The 16,680-nt window shown below is 39.4% G+C and overlaps 1 protein-coding gene across 2 annotated transcripts in view; it reads left to right on the top strand.

Annotated features, from left to right (window-relative positions):
* The first annotated feature begins 577 nt into the window (after nucleotides 1-577).
* The window catches only part of cald1a (caldesmon 1a), a 494,628-nt gene continuing 478,525 nt past the window's right edge, over nucleotides 578-16,680 (top strand). The window contains exon 1 of one of the 2 annotated variants that reach the window (XM_062064492.1): nucleotides 578-647. The gene's annotated coding sequence lies outside the window, so the exon portion shown is untranslated. Of the gene's footprint in view, nucleotides 648-7,077; nucleotides 7,108-16,680 lie in introns of those variants that run through there. The other variant, XM_062064489.1, reaches the window with a different exon arrangement.

Raw genomic sequence — 16,680 nt, forward strand, 5'->3', positions numbered from 1 at the left:
AAAGCAGCACAGTTGTATTGCGCGCAGGACATAGATGTTTTTTCAACTTTATTTTGTAATTGCAGTTGTTCACATTCACTCACAATCACGCATACGTCCACACGGAAGTAATACAAATAACGATTTTCAAAACAAAAGCAGCACCGTTGTATTGCACACTCGACATAGATACTTTTTAAAATTTATTTTGTAATTTATAATTGGCCTCACGCGGGCCGGACAGGGACGCACAAAGGGCCGGATGCGGCCCGCGGGCCGCAGAATGCCCAGGTCTGCCCTAAAGCAAGGAAGACAAATTCTGTATTTCTGCAAAAAAAAATGTTGTATGGTCATTAAAAACGTGTTTGTCCTTTTTGTGATGAGCTGTTGAAAAATGTTTGAAAACATTTTATTAAAGCAAATGAATTGTCAATTTATGGTGTTATTTATGAGGAACATTTATATCTATCTGCAATTAATCACGATTAATTTTGACTTAAGTATGATTAATTGTGATCACATTTTTTTAGACATGGCAACAGCGGAGGATGAATGTCCCATAACAAGAAGATAGAGGACAAAGAAGAAGCTTATCGACTACGGTGTCGCCACGGACTACAAAGGCGGACTTATGCAGATCCCAAATACAGATCAGCAGGTACCAGAAGGTAAGAAAAGTTGCTTTTGCATAATATTGTGAAACAAAATGCCAGATAATGTCTTACCTTATATACACACCATAATACCAAAGTCTTACTAAAACATTTTGATAGATTTTTGAGCGCCGTGTGTAATGTTCTATATTTTCATTGGAACATACAAAACATGTTTTGTTGTTTACTTGAGTCATATTGCAGTCTACACATATCTCTTATGTGTGACTGCCATCATATTGCAGTCTACATGTATCTTTTATGTGTGACTGCCATCATATTGCAGTCTACACATATCTCTTATGTGTGACTGCAATCGTATTGCAGTCTACACATATCTCTTATGTGTGACTGCCATCATATTGCAGTCTGCACGTAGCTTTTATGTATGACTGCCATCATATTGCAGTCTACACGTATCTCTTATGTGTGACTGCCATCATAGTGCAGTCTATGCGTATCTCTTATGCGTGACTGCCATTATATTGCAGTCTACACGTATCTCTTATGTGTGACTGCCATCATATTGCAGTCTACACATATCTCTTATGTGTGACTGCCATCATAGTGCAGTCTATGCGTATCTCTTATGCGTGACTGCCATCATACTGCAGTCTGCACGTATCTCTTATGTATGACTGCCATCATATTGCAGTCTGCACGTATCTCTTATGTATGACTGCCATCATATTGCAGTCTACGCGTATCTCTTATGTATGACTGCCATCATATTGCAGTCTGCACGTATCTCTTATGTATGACTGCCATCATATTGCAGTCTACGCGTATCTCTTATGCGTGACTGCCATCATATTGCAGTCCGCACATATCTCTTATGTATGACTGCCATCATATTGCAGTCTACGCGTATCTCTTATGCGTGACTGCCATCATATTGCAGTCTGCACGTATCTCTTATGTGTGACTGCCATCACATTGCAGTCTACACGTATCTTTTATGAGTGACTGCCATCACATTGCAGTCTACACATATCTCTTATGTGTGACTGCCATCATATTGCAATCTCCACGTATCTCTCTTATGTGTGACTGCCATCACATTGCAGTCTACACGTATCTCTTAATGTTAAAGATAATATGTGCAGAAGTAATACAAAAAGCAAAAACTGACATAAATATTGTATCAATGTGTGAATAAATAATGCCAAATCAAAAAAGGGATGGAATAGAAAAAGAGGGAAGGGATGAGCGGGTACAAAGTTGGAAGTAAGAGGAGCGGGAGAAGAAAAGAGCTATACCGTGAGATAAAAGCGGAAAGATGAGTGATTAAGAATAAAAAAGCAAAAGGTGCAGAGAGTGCGCATGAAGCCAAGCGAGGGGCTGAGGGGATATGAAACCTCCTCAGGCGATCCTCCTCAGCCTCGCCTCTCTCACGGTGGAGAAGACCAACACTTTGCCTTTCATGCCGCTTGCGTCGGAGACTCGAGGATTGATGAGGAATACAGATTGGCGAGTGGGAGGGAGGCGAGGCCCTTAGCGGACAGGTGTGATGCTTTTTGACAAGGGCAGCACCGAGAGCTGATGGAGTGCTGGAGCGGAATCAACTCATGGCCGTGTTGACGTACAGTAGACTCCATCACACATGACAGTGCAGCCACCCTCACCAGTAAAAAGCCTCCCGGGCTTTGACGGAGTGGACAGCTCGCCATTGAGATAAAGTGACTTCTGTCAACGCTCTGGCTGCGTCCACCTTTTCACGCGGGGGTCAACGGGGTCGCCGTGATTGATATTTACTTGCGACGGGGAAAACAACCGCAGGGCGTTCGTGGGCTCCAGCGCATGCTGCACGCCGTCGCCGTGGAAACCGCTTCCAATTAAAAGGCCGAGGAAGATTTGACTACAAATTGCAACTCCTCTATCTAGTTGGTACGGCACAGCCTGAGGGCCGTTCCACCCGATCTGTGCATGCCCCTCGCGAATGCCCGGGTAATTAATTACACAACAAAGGGTGTACCCCGCCTTAAGCTCCAGCACCCCCCGCGATCCCAAAAGGGACAAGCGGTAGAAAATGGATGGATGGAATTAATTGTAAAATACAACAAAATGCCCTGCACGTTGATCTAATTCCGAACCTAATTGATACAATTTAAAATACTAATTTAAAATATCTGGAAAACCGGAAAACTTGTTGCCTGTCCTTGCTTCTTCCAATTAGATGTTTACTAGGGGTGCACAAAAAAGTTGATTCACCTTTAAATCGCGAGGCTTAGTCATCCTGATTCTAAATCAATTCTTAAATTAGAAAAATGTATATATTTATACAGTATATATGTTGAGTATATATGTGTGTGTGTATATATATATATATATGTATATATATATATATGTGTGTGTGTATATATGTGTATATATGCGTATATATATACACACATATATATATATATATATATATATATATATATATATATATATATATATATATATATATATATATATATATATATATATACACATATATATATATACACATATATATATATACATGTATATATATATTTATACATACATATATACATATGTGTGTGTATATATATATATATATATATATATATATATATATATATATATATATATATATATATATATATATATATATATATATATATATATATATATATATATTGAAATGTCCTTATTTTTGAAGGAAAAGCACTGTACTTTTCAATGAAGATAACTTTAAACTAGTCTTAACTTGAAAGAAATACACTCTATACATTGCTAATGTGGTAAATGACTATTCTAGCTGCAAATGTCTGCTTTTTGGTGCAATATCTACATAGGTGTATTTCCAGCAACTATCACTCCAGTGTTCTAATGGTACAATGTGTTTGCTCATTGGCTCAGAAGGCTAATTGATGATTAGAAAACCCTTGTGCAATCATGTTCACACATCTGAAAACACTTTAGCTCGTTACAGAAGCTACAAAACTGACCTTCCTTTGAGCAGATTGACTTTCTGGAGTATCACATTTGTGGGGTCAATTAAACGCTCAAAATGGCCAGAAAAGGAGAACTTTCATCTGAAACTCGACAGTCTATTCTTGTTCTTAGAAATGAAGGCTATTCCACAAAATTGTTTGGGTGACCCCAAACTTTTGAACGGTAGTATATATATATATATATATATATATATATATATATATATATATATATATATATATATATATATATATATATATATATATATATATATATATATATATATATATATATATATATATATATATCACGATAGATAATCTCATTTATCGCACCATATGAAATATAACTTACTTCACTAATTATTATTTCTGTATTTCTGATGTTATTACTGATGGAGTATAATGTGAAGAAAATTGAGAACAGCAAGTGAACAAAAGTTAATGTAATGTAAAAGCTATGTAAAGGATTAAATATCTTAAATCTGCTTCTTCCTACTCCTTCTCGAACATGTTGAATATAGACACTGGAAATTGTGATGCGTCATGTTGTATGCATGCAGGTTCCAAATAAACACAAACTCAACTCAACGTTGCACACGACAAAATAACAAAAGCGCGTGTGATTTGTGCTGATATGGTATCGCATCAATATCAGTATTGGAATCCACATTCTGCCATGACATTGTGTCATTTTGCTGTGTTTGTGGCGAGTCAGCATCAAGGCAGGGCGGGTTGACTAATTCTGCCAGACTGCAATTAATCCCATCAGTAAACAAAGCAAAGGTTGCCATGTTTTTGGAGCAGTCCAATTAAACCGCAATAAACTCTCATCAGAAAAAAACCCTTCTCTGTCTTTCTCCCGGGGCGCATTGTCTGACCCCGGCGCCGTGAACGTGTGACCCCCCCCCGCCACCTCACACACACACACACACACACACACACACACACACACACACACACACACACACTGTCTTATATCCTGCGTACAGGGAGCGGGAGGATAAAGAAGGCGAGGGGAGTAGAAACAAGACTAATTAGCTGTGCCGTTCATCCGCTCGTGCTTGGGTGGGCTGGATGCTGTCATGATGCTGAGTGCACTTTGAAGTGTGCTTGATGCCTTCATAGGGAAGACCGGCTGCTGATCTCCTAAACGCTTGCATCAGTTGTGGCGAGAGGTGTCCGTTAACGGCTTTTTTGCCGATATTCCGATATTGTCCAACTCTTAATTACCGATTCCGATATCAACCGATGCCGATATACACAGTCGTGGAATGAACACATTATTATGCCTAATTTTGTTGTGATGCCCCGCTGGATGCATTAAACAATCTAAGAAGGTTTTCCAAAATAAATCAACTCAAGTTATGGAAAAAAAATGCCAACTTTTCTTACCTTCTGGTACCTGCTGATCTGTATTTGAGATCTGCATAAGTCCTGAACATTTGCGCACGTCCGCCACTGTAGTCCGTGCCGACGACGGGGTCTATAAGCTTCTGAGCTGTTGCTCAGTGGCCTTGTGGTTAGAGTGTCCGCCCTGAGATCGGTAGGTAGTGAGTTCAAACCCCCGGCCAAGTTATACCAAAGACGATAAAAATGTGACCCATTACCTCCCTGCTTGACATCTGCATCAAGGGTTGGAATTGGGGGTTAAATCACCAAAAATTATTCCTGAGCGTGGCCACCGCTGCTGCTCACTGCTCCCCTCACCTCCCAGGGGGTGAACAAGGGGATGGGTCGAATGCAGAGGACAAATTTCACCACACCTAGTGTGTGTGTGACAATCATTGGTACTTTAACTTAACTTATTTTTCTCTATCTTCTTGTTATGGGACATTCACCCTGTGCTGTTGCCATTTCTTTTCTTTGTTTTTCTTTCTTTTTTTCTTTTTTTTTTTTTTTAGTCCTGTCCAGCTTCTCAGGCAAATCATATACCCGTATTTCCTTGAATAGCCGCCGGGGCGCTAATTAATTTAAAACCTCTTCTCACTCCTGCGCTTACCAAAAGCATGCGGGATGGGCACGCATGCGCTAATTATTTTAAAACCTCTTCTCACTCCGGCGCTTACCTTATCATGAAAAGCACATTTAATAAAAAAAACTTTATTATGCTCTTACCTTTACTTATAAATGATGTCCATGTACAGCTGCTTCTGATCAAAGGCAGTCTTCCTTATCTTTCTTCAGTTTTAAAAGTCTCTGGAGATCTTCCTTTAATTATTACCTCCTGCTTCGATTGAAAGTCCAGTTTAGAAAACTGTTTTGTTTTAGATATGTAATCCTCCATGGTAAAAGTGCAAGCAAACGATCGCTGCTCACGCTTGCTGCTTGTTGTCTTCTTCTTCAGCACCGGTCTTCTGCAGTACTGGTAGTCGCAAGAAGGATCACTAGCACCCTCTACCACCAGGAGGCGGGAGTCATTTAATGACTCATATTTGACCCTGCGGAAGTGCCAAGCATGCGCTAATTATTTTGCGAAACGAGTTTGACCCGGCTGTAATTCTAGGCAGGCGAATACTATATTCCCGGCGGCAAATCAAGGAAATACGGTAGTTGATGTAAATGCCCATATCGACCGTTCAGATTTACTTTACAAAAGAGAAGTGTAGGATACTTCTCTTGTTGCTTTATTTGTATTTGACTTTATTAAATGTATTTATATTATCATTTGGTGCAGCCGGGCCGAAGCAGGAGGGGATAGAAAATTTTAAAAAAGGAAGACAGAGGGGGGAATTGTGGGGACAAGAGGGGGATAAGACAGAGAGACAAAAACAACAACAGCAAACACAACAATAACAACAACAACAACAATAGAGCAACATCAGCAAATACGACATGTACAAATATGATGGTAAAAGTGATAGCAAATAAGCAGTTAGCGAAAAATAAAAAATAATACATAAATGACAATGAGCATTATTACTCATTATTACAGCATTATTATTGCTGTTGCCATTTCTTATATAAAGTAGCGTAAAGTTCAAACTTATATCTCACTATGAAATCACTAAAAATTACCAGTGTAGTGAGTTTACATAATTCACCCACGGAACTTTAGTTATTAGAGAGTTCCGGTCTTTTCTCTGTCATCTTTGTTGTAGCGGTGTAGCGTGCAAGGACGGGAGTGGAAAGATGGAGCTAACTGTTTTATCAACATTCAGACTTTACTTCAATCAATAACGGAGTAGCATCTTCTCGTCCGTAACTCACTAGTGCAACCATAACGTGTGTCCCGTGAACAAACGTCCGACCAGAACTCTCTAATAACTAAAGTTCCTTGGGTGAATAATGAAAACTCACTACACCGGTATGTTTTAGTGCTTTCATGGCAAGTTTACTGACAGATATAAGTAAGAACTTTACACTACTTTATATTAGAAATGGCAACAGCGGAGAATGAATGTCCCATAACAAGAAGATAGAGAAAAAGAAGGAGCTTATCGACTATGGCGTCGGCACAGACTATAAAAGCGGGAGCGTGCGCAATTTTTCAGGACTTATGCAGATCCCAAATACAGATCAGCAGGTACCAGAAGGTAAGAAAAGTTGCTTTTGCATAATATTGTGAAACAAAACGCCAGATGATGTCTTATCTTATACACACACCATAATAACACTCGTATGTTGAAGCACAGTACAATCCATCAAGTGGTGTGGCATCCTAGCTTACCAAAGTCCTACTAAAACATTTTGATAGATTTTTGAGCGCCGTGTATAATGTTCTATGTTTTCAATGGAACATATACAATTTCGGTGTTGTTTACTTGAATCATATTGCAGTTTACACGTATCTCTTATGTGTGACTGCCATCATACTGCAGTCTCCATGTACCTCTTATGTGTGACTGCCATCTACTGGTCACACTTATCATTTCACCATGTACCAAATAAAATAGCTTCGAGGTCGGTAAGCACAACCCAAATGATTCCGTGCATTAGGCGCATGTCGAGTTTTGAGAAAGTGAAAGGATTTTAAGTGCGCCTTACAGTCCGAAAAATACGGTAAGTGATGCAAAATAAGTGTTTTATATGCTTTTATCCACACTGTCTCTGCGGGGAAATGGCGTTGCTGTTCCAAGTACAGTTAGTTGTCTACCAATTACTCAGAAACTAATGGATGTCATGGGAAATGACTGCCAGATCCATTTACAGAAGAAACAAATAAATAAAGAGAACGTGCAAGTGAAATGTCGGTCATGTGGACGATACGGGTCCTTTTTGTGTTTGTATAAACATAAATAGAAAAGCCTCCTTGGCAGAGGTAATGAGCAATGATTTACGGAATCATAAACCCCGCCTTTTGTTGCCAGTTCTCAAGGTTAGCGGGCCGCTGAGACCAGTTTTTTTTTTGGTTTGTTTTTTGCAAACTGACGCGCCACTTTGCATTTACAACAACGTGGAATGTCTTCTGTGTATTAATCTCCCGTTGTCCCAAATTAGGCACGGCACTTTTCTTCCGGGCCGTCTCTTTTCTCCCTTTCTTTGTCGGTTGCAGCGGCGCCGCGTCTCCTCGGGGGAGCCCTAATCAAATATCTCGCAGGCCATTGCAGCTGCCATTTCGCCCGCCATGTGCACACAGATGCGGGGCGGGGATCCCTTCTGGCCCGTGAGAGCGAACAGTGATGTTAAGCTCATCACGATTACCTGCCTCCCAAGACGTTTATAGGCCGAGCAGGGCAAGCGCAGTAATGACTCCGTGTTTATTGCTAACCTGTTGTCAGAATAAATGACACGTCCGAGGTGATTTGCGGGTTTAATTCCTCCAACTGCACCCCCCCGCCCGCCCGCCCGCACATGCCCCTGCATGCATGGATGACATGTTGACGACTCATAAACACAAATGAATGACGGCCTCCGCTCATGCGGGAGTTCTGGTTTTGGGTGTCCTCGTGTAGCGCCTTAAGAGTCGCGCTGGACAGCAAGCTGACAGCTCAGGGCTTTTGGCTTCTTTACAAGCTACAAGTGGGCTAAACTCGCACTACACATCCGAACGCCGAAATGATCCAAAATCAGACAGGCAGAAACGCCATACAACAATGCCGACAGAAAAGAAGGCTGCCGTTACCGGATGAAATGAAATGCAAGAGGAAAAAGACACTCACAAACCCCCCAAAACGCTGCTAATACACGGAACAAAATTCGCTACTGATGTGTGTTTCTGGTCTTGTCATCTTCGTCCGGACAGAAGGGTGACACGGCAGTGCGGCTGGATCAAAACAGACGTCCGAGATGCTTTACTGAAGCAAAAGTTGCTTCAGTTGTTATTACAAGCGAGCATCATTATACAAGACCGCAGTCCCTGGAGGAGGTCAGGTCGAAAATGAAGTACTCCTAACATGGAGGAGCCGAACCTCTAGAGATGTCCGATAATATTGGCCTGCCGATATTATCGGCCGATAAATGCGTTAAAATGTAATATCGGAAATTATCGGTATCATTTTTAATATCGGTATCGTTTTTAAAAAAAAATATATATATATATATATATTTTTTTTTTTAATTAAATCAACATAAAAAACACAAGATACACTTACAATTAGTGCACCAAGCCAAAAAACCTCCCTCCCCCATTTACACTCATTCACACAAAAGGGTTGTTTCTTTCTGTTATTAATATTCTGGTTCCTACATTATATATCAATATATATCAATACAGTCTGCAAGGGATACAGTCCGTAAGCACACATGATTGTGCGTGCTGCTGGTCCACTAACATTACTAACCTTTAACAGTTAATTTTACTCATTTTCATTAGTTACTAGTTTCTATGTAACTGTTTTTATATTGTTTTACTTTCTTTTTTATTCAAGAAAATGTTTTTAATTTATTTATCTTATTTTATTTTATTTTTATTTTTTTAAAGTACCTTATCTTCATCATACCTGGTTGTCCAAATTAGGCATAATAATGTGTTAATTCCACGACTGTATATATCGGTTGATATCGGTATCGGTCCATATCGGTATCGGTATATAAAGAGTTGGACAATATCGGGATATCGGCAAAAAGGCATTATCGGACATCCCTAGTTTTGGACGTCATTGCTAGAAACTAGAGATGTCCGATAATATCGGCCGATAAATGCGTTAAAATGTAATATCGGAAATTATCGGTATCGTTTTTTTTTTATTATCGGTATCGTTTTTTTTTTGTTTGTTTGTTTTTTTTTGTTTGTTTTTTTTATTAAATCAACATAGAAAATACAAGACACACTTACAATTAGTGCACCAACCCAAAAAACCTCCCTCCCCCATTTACACTCATTCACACAAAAAGGTTGTTTCTTTCTGTTATTAATATTCTGCTTCCTACATTATATATCAATATATATCAATACAGTCTGCAAGGGATACAGTCCGTAAGCACACATGATTGTGCGTGCTGCTGCTCCACTAATAGTACTAACCTTTAACAGTTAATTTGACTCATTTTCATTCATTACTAGTTTCTATGTAACTGTTTTTATATTGTTTTACTTTCTTTTTTATTCAAGAAAATGTTTTTCATTTATTTCTCTTATTTTATTAATTTTTTTAAAAAGTACCTTATCTTCACCATACCTGGTTGTCCAAATTAGGCATAATAATGTGTTAATTCCACAACTGTATATATCGGTTGATATCGGTATCGGTAATTAAAGAGTTGGACAATATCGGAATATCGGATATCGGCAAAAAGCCATTATCGGACATCCTTACTAGAAACGGATGTTTTTTGTTTTTTTCCAACATTTGCTGACATTTGTGCCTTTTTTTTTCTTTGTGTTGCCATTTCCCCGAGACTTCTTGTAATAAGAAAAGCAGTGATTAAAAAAACAACGCAGCCTCCTTTCGGCTCCTCCATTAAACATCCAACCGAGCTTTCCCGCAATAACCTCGCCGTGAAATGTGAGAGGCGGTCCGCCGGGAAGCGCTTCCTCGCCGAGGGAAGCCAGCAATCCTTACATCCCTCTTAATTAAAATATAATTTAGGCTTAGTCCCATCTGTGAAGTTGCCTTTGATGGTTCTTTTGTCAATTAAAAGTAGGTCCTACGGAAGATTACTGCGCACTCGTTACCAGCAGGTTGTTCTCAAGGATACTCCAGTCGTGGCTTTCGAGAAAAGGAGCCCTCGTTCGGGGTGAACTTGTGATTTCACGCGTCTTCTGGCGAGTCTGTCAAGAGCAGGGATGATGTTTGATAAGAAATGATCGAGTTCAAGCCTATTATCGAATCCTCTTATCGAACCGATTTCTTATGGATTCTCTTATCGAATCCAGATAGGTTGTTGTATATGGAAAAAAACACATTTGGTTTAACAAAAGCTCACTTTTATTTTATAAGAAAAAAATAAAATAAATAAATAAATATTGACTGTTGTTACCCCCCTAAAAAAAAAAAAAAAAAAAAAAAATATTGACTGTTGTTACCCAAAGTATATTAAGTGGGATCTTTCAGAAAAACAAATATATACAGTAACACAAAAACAACCTGTCTCTGTGATTACTATAGGTGTATAAATAATAATATAGTGTTAATTAAATTTAGACCCTTGGGCACAAAACTGAAAATAATACAGCTCTTCAAAAAGTGCACTTCTGCTGCTATTGGAACATACTAACTACACACACTATGACACTAAGAACGCCACAGTCATCAATCAACAATTCTGCAGTCCTGGTTGACATGAGAGGTAACCTTATTTTTAGGGATGTCCGATAATGGCTTTTTGCGGATATCCGATATTCCGATACTGTCCAACTCTTAATTACCGATACCGATATCAACCGATACGGATATATACAGTCGTGGAATTAACACATTATTATGCCTAATTTGGACAACCAGGTATGGTGAAGATAAGGTCCTTTTTAAAAAAAATAATAAAATAAGATAAATAAATGAAAAACATTTTCTTGAATAAAAAAGAAAGTAAAACAATATAAAAATAGTTACATAGAAACTAGTAATTAATGAAAATGAGTAAAATTAACTGTTAAAGGTTAGTACTATTAGTGGAGCAGCAGCACGCACAATCATGTGTGCTTACGGACTGTATCCCTTGCAGACTGTATTGATATATAATGTAGGAACCAGAATATTGATAACAGAAAGAAATGGGGGAGGGAGGTTTTTTGGGTTGGTGCACTAATTGTAAGTGTATCTTGTGTTTTTTATGTTGATTTAATAAAAATAAAAAAATAAAAAACGATACAGATAATAAAAAAAACGATACCGATAATTTCCGATATTACATTTTAACGCATTTATCGGCAGGCCGATATTATCGGACACCCCTACTTATTTTAGCCTAAAGGCTACAAGTGAGCAGATATGGAAATTAACCGGCAACAGTTAACGTTAGTTACTCACTGGAACTGGGGCTGCAGGTTGAAGCAGAGGAAGAGGGGCGTGCTTCGTCATCTCTGTCGCTGCTTCTCCACGTGTCGAAGACAAGACACGGTTCTGGAACGTTCAGGTTATGTGCGGCCTGAACATGTGTCAACATGTTTGTTGTACTGCTCCCCTCACATGAGAGCGAAGCCTGGCAATAATTGCATATTGCCGTTTCCTCGTCGTATTTTCCGGTCCATTATTTTTGCTGCTTTCTGTATCTGCCGCTACGTCATTTCCTGTGATGTCCCACAGGGCATTTCCTGTGGGGCGGGATTCGTTCCCAGGGATTCGAATAAAGAACCAACTCTTTTTCTTTACTATAGTGGCCTGGATAACGGGAACCGGTTCTCAAAAAGGGATTCGAGTCCATGGAATCGGTTCTTTTCTTATCGAACAACCGGGAGAACCGGTTTCGAACATCATCCCTAGTCAAGAGTCTGACTGTCTCGGCCTCGCATGCAGGACTGAGAGGTCCCCGTGTGGCTTCTCTCTGCATGTAAGGGACGCGGGTTTTTGATCAGATGCATGCTCGGCTGAACATCTGCGACGCTCCATTTCACTCCCTGCACTTACGCGAGGCCGGGAAGAAAAAGGCCAGGCATGAATATTTAACCGAAACAACTTTCAGACACGAGCGCCCAGATTCCTTCTTGCCGTCGTCCGCTTGCTTCACTGCCGGCCCGGAAGATTACAAAAGCAAAGTCAAGATGCCGAGCAGCATATTGGAGGAGTTTACCTTGCATAACTCCCCTTATGGCGTTAATTGCGCTCCCAAAGTCGTGCGCTGGGAAGAATGCTCAACGTTAAAGCGCTGATGCAATATAGCTAATTCCACTTTTGGCCCGGGAGTGAACAGCTGGCTGGGATTTACTGTACGCTGACAGCACAACAGACTGCATCTTTGCAGGGAGACACAAAGATATAAGCAGCGGCTTCCTTTCACATTTTTGATACAGTACCTAACTTAGATACTCCTGTGTAAGGCTGAAACGACGTCATCGGTTACGTAAATACGTCGACGCCGTTTTTGTGCGTCGACGCGTCGCATATTTACGTCACGCTACCGTCATGGCGAAGCGCAGAGCAGACGACCAAAGCAGACGGTGCGAGCGAGGGGGAAAAATCATGCCAAAAGTGGTCAAAAGTGTGGGAGTATTTCAATAAACGGTCTAATAATGTTGTTGTATGCACACTGTGTCGAGCGTAAATGGCCTATCATAGCAGCACAACGGCTATGAACGAACATTTGAAAAGAAAACCATCAACTAGTCAATCGTCCGCGCGAGCATACGTTGTCATCATTACACAAAAACATGAATGTGTCATTTGTATCTGCTAGGGGTGTAACGGTACGTGTTTTGTATTGAACCGTTTCGGTTCGGTACGGGGGTGTACCGAACGAGTTTCTAAGCTGAAGCTAACTTTAGCTGCTAAAGTCTTAACGAGCTGCTTTGCTCATTCCGCCTCTGTCTCAGCACGCAGCATTGTCCCACCCACACAACCATCTGATTGGTACACACGAAGCATTGTCAGCCAATCAGCAGTGCGTATTCAGAGCGTTACCAGCCAATCAGCAGTGCGTATTCAGAGCGCATGTAGTCAGCGCTTCAGCGTGGAGCAGATAGGTGTTTAGCAGGTGAGCATCGGGCAGCGGACTCTCCCCAAATGATAATAAACACCTCCCAGTCAACTACTAGTAACATCACTATGAGCCCGTTGACCTTCTAGAAACTTCAACTGCAGCTCAGCTCACTCGCAGTCCTGGCTTGAGGTGAAGGCTAATTACCTCTCAGTTCCAGCCACATCGACCCCTTCTGAGCGCCTATTTTCAGCTGCTGGGAATATTGTAAACAAGAAAAGAACCAGAGCATGTAGACATGCTAACTTTTCTTCATTACAACTGTTAGTCACTCACTGGAATGAGTAGAATTGGTTATTGTGTACTGTGTTGGACTGGATGTTTATTTTGCACATTTTAAAAGCAATACTTAATGTTTACAGTGCTCCAGAATATTTAGATTGGCACTTTTTTGTATTGGATGTTTATCTTTATTTTTGCACATTTTAGCAAACAAGCAATACTTTCACTTTTGTGGAAATGTTTACACTGTTACAGAATATTTCGTTTTACACTTTTTTGTATTGGATGTTTATCTTTATTTTTGCACATTTTAAAGCAAAATAAGCAATACTTTTACTTTTGAAATGCTTATGCTATTGCAGAATATTAAGATTTGCACTGGATGTTGATTTTTATATTTGCACATTAAAAAGCAAATAAGCTACTTTTAATTTTGTTAAAGGTTAAAATTTTTAAATGTTTACATTGTTACAGAATATTTAGTCATGTTGTTGTCAATGTTGACTGAGTGGCCATACTTCTTTTTTTTTGTAAATAAAAGCCATGCCTTTTGAAAAAACTGGCCTACATTAATTTTTTCATCTTCATTTTGAATAAAAAAATAATCGGTAAAAGGAAAAATAATCTATAGATTAATCGAAAAAATAATCTATAGATTAACCGATTAATCGAAACAATAATGTATGGATTAATTGATAGAAAAATAATCGTTAGCTGCAGCCTTACTCCTGTGTGTGTTCATGTGTTAATAAATACTAATATTTTTACTAATAGTGTTTTTTTTTTTAATTAATTTTTAATCAATTAATTAATATATTTATTTATTTAAGGCAATGACATACAAAAATAATAATAATGATTAAAAAAAAGTACAAAGTTGACAACGCATAATAAAGTAAATTAAAGCTGCAAGCAGTGATGGACGGGACCGACTTTGACGGCACATAAAATCCAAACCGGAGCAGTAATTAAAACTCTTTCGTCAGCTTTTAATCAGAAGGGTTCAATCTCTCTCCTGTGCTAGTTTGAAGCCGACACGACAAACGCGCTCAGAGGAGATAATGTTTGAAAAAAGGTTACTGGTTTTTACAAAACTTTTGTTTTGAAGGGAGAATTGCAAACTTCCTGTTGATTTTTGCTGGGGGTTGTCAATACATGAAATTGCTGGGGGTTGTCAATACATGAAATTGTAGACCTACATAGAGGTTTGTGTTTCATGTCTCTAAGACTTTCCTACTGGAAGTTACAGGCAGTTTTGTCCGAGTTTTCTTCCTAGGAGCAGTTGTGTCTGTGTTTTCTTCCTAGGGGGCGCTAGAGCGCAATTTTGAGTTTTGGGGTTTGGTTTTTTTATTAGATCGCTATTTTTGCCAGTCCTGATGTGTGTGTCCAGTTTGAGTTTTGAAGCATGTTAAGGGGGTCAAATTACAGCTCAAAGAGGCAAAAGTGACTGTTTTTACAAAACTTTTGTTTTGAAGGGGGAATTGCCAACTTCCTGTTGATTTTTGCTGAAGAATGTCAGTGTATGAAATCTAAGTCTGTCAGACCTACATAGAGGTTCTTGTTTCATGTCTCTACGACATTCCTACTGGAAGTTACAAGCAGTTTTGTGTGTTTTTTCCTAGGGGGCGCTAGAGCGCAATGTTGAGTTTTGGGGTTTGTTTTTTTGATTAGATCGCAATTTTCGCCAGTCCTGATGTGTGTGTCAAATATGGTGAGTTTTGAAGCATGTTAAGGGGGTCAAATTACAGCTCAAAGAGGCAAAAGTGACTGTTTTTACAAAACTTTTGTTTTGAAGGGGGAATTGCCAACATCCTGTTGATTTTTGATGAAGGATGTCAGTGTATGAAATCTAAGTCTAAGTCAGGCCTACATAGAGGTTTTTGTTTCATGTCTCTACGACATTCCTACTGGAAGTTACAAGCAGTTTTGTGTGTTTTTTCCTAGGGGGCGCTAGAGCGCAATGTTGAGTTTTGGGGTTTGTTTTTTTGATTAGATCGCAATTTTCGCCAGTCCTGATGTGTGTGTCAAATATGGTGAGTTTTGAAGCATGTTAAGGGGGTCAAATTACAGCTCAAAGAGGCAAAAGTGACTGTTTTTACAAAACTTTTGTTTTGAAGGGGGAATTGCCAACTTCCTGTTGATTTTTGCTGAAGAATGTCAGTGTATGAAATGTAGGTCTAAGTCAGACCTACATAGAGGTTCTTGTTTCATGTCTCTACAAGATTCCTACCGGAAGTTACAAGGGGGATTTGGTTTTTTGATAAATTCGCAATTTTCGCCAGTTCTGATGTGTGTGTCAAATATGGTGAGTTTTGAAGCATGTTAAGGGGGTCAAATTACAGCTCAAAGAGGCGGCGGTATAAAGGGACATTGCGGTCCCTAATTAATATAGTGCAAAAGGTAATGTATAGTATGTAATGCAGGATTGTCCCGTTTTGCCTGAAAGGGAGTGGGAGAAGATAATTTATTTAATCCCACCCCCAGTTCTCCATTCAGTGATTATTCACATGAGCTTCACTGTTACTTTAAGGATTATAATACAAATGTTGTATCATAGTGGCATTACCACAGGTAACAATAATTATTACACTGTAACAATCATTTGAATCAACAATGTTTTCATTTAACATTTAAGTTAGCTGATAATAATAACTGTGCTCTCCAGTTATATCCATGGCCGTAACTACCATTGAGGGCACCGAGGTCATGTCCTCTGTATTTTTTTTGGGCGACAAAAGAATGACTGGCTGTAAATATACTTTGTGTAGGACATCGTGTACGCTGTACATCACCATGCGGTAGATCTTATGTGTCAAAGTCAAGGCCCGCAGGTCAGATCCGGCCCGCAAATGAATTTTCTATCCGGGATGATA

Source organism: Entelurus aequoreus, linkage group LG12 (assembly GCF_033978785.1).
Source record: "Entelurus aequoreus isolate RoL-2023_Sb linkage group LG12, RoL_Eaeq_v1.1, whole genome shotgun sequence".
In the NCBI taxonomy this organism is placed as follows: Eukaryota; Metazoa; Chordata; class Actinopteri; order Syngnathiformes; family Syngnathidae; genus Entelurus; species Entelurus aequoreus.